The sequence below is a fragment of the Colobus angolensis genome, unplaced genomic scaffold (genome assembly GCF_000951035.1).
Source record: "Colobus angolensis palliatus isolate OR3802 unplaced genomic scaffold, Cang.pa_1.0 Scaffold8, whole genome shotgun sequence".
Classification (NCBI taxonomy): Eukaryota; Metazoa; Chordata; class Mammalia; order Primates; family Cercopithecidae; genus Colobus; species Colobus angolensis.
This window is the reverse complement of record NW_012121820.1, coordinates 9,988,528-9,992,214: the sequence shown is the minus strand read 5'-3', so window position 1 is coordinate 9,992,214 and position 3,687 is coordinate 9,988,528.

The window sequence follows — 3,687 nt, the reverse complement described above, 5'->3', positions numbered from 1 at the left end:
CATGCCTGGCTACTTTTTTGTATTTTTAGTAGAGACGGGGTTTCACCATGTTGGCCAAGCTGGTCTTGAACTCCTGACTTCAGGTGATCCACCTGCCTCGGCCTCCCAAAGTGCCGCGATGATAGGTGTGAGCCCCTGCGCTTGGCCAGGGCTGGTTTTTGGATATGATTCTCAGGGCTGTCTTTCTTTATCCTTCTGCTCTACTGAGGCCCACAGCAGCCTAGTCCCCTTGGGGGCCGGGGAAGGGTTTAAATCCATCCATATATCTCAGAAGGTGAAGCCTTTTGGTGTTCCAGCTTAACATGGGAAACCTCTCCTATAAAACACCCCATCTTAGGTGGACCCTGCCGTTGTCCCTCTTGTCCCTCACAGAACTGGACCGAAGTCTGGATGGATGCAATTGACACATATTTCAGGGTGTAAGTGGTTTTGGTTCTCTGACATTCTGTTTACCTGTCTGGTGTTAGGTAGAATTTCTTCTAAAAATTGGCCTGAAGCTCCTTCCCACCCCCCACCCTGTTAAATTGTTTCTTAAAATCTGAGTAACAGTAGAGAAATGCCATATTCCTGAATAAGAAGACTCAAAATCATAAATTAATATTCTCTGTAAACTAAATTATATAAATTACATAGTCACTCTAATATATAAATATAATGCAATTCCAAATAATTTTTGTAGCTTTATTTTACGTGCTGATATCTGATAGAGCAAGTCTCTGCTTGTTATTAGTTTTTCCCCCAAAAGCCTTGACTGTCTTCAAGGATTTGTTATTCTAGATCATGTGTCAACAAACTATGGGCCCATGGTCCAAATCCAGGTGACTATCTGCTTTTGTAAATAAAGTTTTATTGAAGCACAGCCACAGCCATTTGTTTATATATTGTCCACTGGCTGCTTTTTAACTAGATTTGAGAAGTTGCAACAGAATCCAGATGACCCAGAAACCTCAAATGTTTTCTGTCTGGTCCATTGTAGAAAAAGCTCACCCATCCTATTCTTGGTGGTGGTTAAGGAAGCTGACTGTACTCAAATCCTCCCCCTACCACTTAGCAGCCACGTGACCTTGTGGAGGGGGGGGTGTGTGTGTGGTTCCTGGTATTTACTAAGCTCTATTGATGGTCTCTTTTCAGGTGGGCTTTGTAGTTTTCTCTCTATTTTTTACACATTAAAAAAAATTTATGATGCTTTATGATTTTTTTCTTTTTCTTCTTTTTTTGGTCATTGTAAATGACACTTTTTCCATCTCTCCACGTCCTAACTATGGGGTTCAGCCCTTTCTGAGGCTTGAAGTGACTGGCTTTGTCAACACTGTTACGTCATTGCAACTGATCATACATGTGGGATGTGTTGTTACTATCATATGACATGCAGACAATTTAGCAACATGGCACTCACTGATGTCATAGTAAGAGACAAAAGATTAGACAAGGGATTCTTAAAAAAGGCATCTTTCATAACTATGCCATTTATTCTGGGTGTGCCAGTCAGGATAGGCAAGGTTAGGCTGCAATAACATACAGCGCCAAAACTTCGGTAGCTTAAAACCACGAAGACTTATGAGTCACTTTCATGTCTAAAGCAGGTTTCTGGGTTGGGAAGGGCTATTGGGGATCTGCTCCTTGTGGTGGATGGAGCCAGGCTGATGGAGCCTCCATAGCAACACTTGCTTCCTTCTAGAAGAAGGAAGGGGATGTGGTGAGTCATGTGCAAGCTTCCACTAGGAAATGATAAACATGACTTCTGCTACTGTTTCATGGTTCAAAGTAAGTCCTAGGCCCCACCTAACTTCAAAGAGCAAGGAGGTATTTCCACATGCCCTGAAGGAGAAGAATAGGAACTCTGGGAAGTCCTGAGGGCTTCCCCAGTCTGCCCTTCTCGTCACCAGCATTCATTTCTCTTTTCTCCACACACACACAGAGCATACTCCCTCCATGGGAGAAAACCCAAAGTCCTAGCTCAGAGTGGGGGATCCATGGCTTGCTCAGTGCTCACTGGGGGTTCTTGAGATCTTGAGATCTGGCTCTTACCCCAGACCGGTGGAATTCTAGTGCCGCAAACCAAGCTGGCTCCTATGAGGAATGTGAGGCCAAGAAGTGTTCCCTGTACCCCAACCCAGTCACCCTAGGGATAGCTCCTGGTTTGCTCTGCTGAGTGTCCTTGGTAAATTGTACCTTCCATATCATGCATGTAACACAGTGCCCACTTTCTCCAAGCCCACAGCCCACTATTAAAGGAAATATGGTCGGGTGCAGTGGCTCACTCCTGTAATCCCAGCACTTTGGGAGGCTGAGGTGGGCGGATTGCTTGAGCCCAGGAGTTCGAGACCAGCCTGGGCAACATGGCAAAACCCCATCTCTACAAAAAATACAAAAAATTAGCCTGCTGTGGTGGTGCATGCCTGTAGTTGCAGCTACTCAGGAGGATGAAGTGGGAGGATCACTTGGGTCTGAGAAGTTGAGGCTGCAGTGAGCCTAAGTGTTACTGCACTCCAGCCTGAGCAGCAGAGTGAGACCCTGTCTCAAAAAATATATTAAATTTTTTTTTTTTTTTTGAGATGGAGTCTCGCACTGTCGCCCAGGTTGGCCATGGTGCGATCTCCGCTCACTGCAAGCTCCGCCTCCTGGGTTCATGCCATTCTCCTGCCTCAGCCTCCTGAGTAGCTGAGACTACAGGCGCCCACCACCACGCCCGGCTAATTTTTTGTAGTTTAGTAGAGATGGGGTTTCACCGTGTCAGCCAGTATGGTCTCCATCTTCTGACCTTGTGATCCGCCTGCCTCGGCCTCCCAAAATGCTGGGATTACAGGCGTGAGCCACTGTGCCCGGCTGAAGCTGTTGTTTTAAGCCACCCCACTTGTGGCACTTTGTGCCGGCCTAAAATAATATTTTTAAAAAGGAACTATAGTGTTGTCCTTACTGGGAGTTAACAGGGAGTTCAGCATTTGCTCTTCCACATCCCCAAGACTGGTGCAGTGTCTACCAATAATGCTGATAGCAATCTTCTTTTTTTCTTTTTGGGATAGGGTCCCTCTCATCACCCAGGCTGGAGTGCAGTGACAAGATTTGGGCTCACTGCAGCCTCAAACTCCTGGGCTCAAGTGATCCTCCCACCTCACCCTCCTAACTCCTGGGACTTACAGGTGCAAGCCATCACATTCGGCTAATTTTTTTATTTATTGTAGAGATAGGGTCTCTCTATGTTGCTCAGGCTAGTCTTGAACTCCTGTGCTCAAGTGCTCCTCCCACTTTGGCCTCCCAAAGGTCTGGGAATTACAGACATGAGTCACCATGCCCAGCTGACAGTGACTTTTTAATCCCTAGTGCCATAGTCTTTTTCATGCTCCCGACCAGAGGCGGCCCAGCCTGGAGTCTTCAGGCTTCTGTAATTCTGGTTGTCTTTGATTGTTTGTGGTTTATTGTCCTTGAAAAATTATTTGTGAGGGTTTCCCAAAGCCTAGGCTACTTGTGCCTGGCTGAGAGAGGCTTTGCAATTCTGCATATGGAGATCACAATGAAAGCACTGTATCCATCGTTGAAATCCACATAATGAGGAGTAAGACATTGCTGTTGCAGGTTTCTTTGTGGCCAAGCACCTAGTAGTGTGGCAGGCTGAGATTCAGTCCATTATGGAGAGAGGGAAGGCTGGGGTTGTTTGTGCTTCTTTTCTTTCTTTTTTTTTTTTTTTTT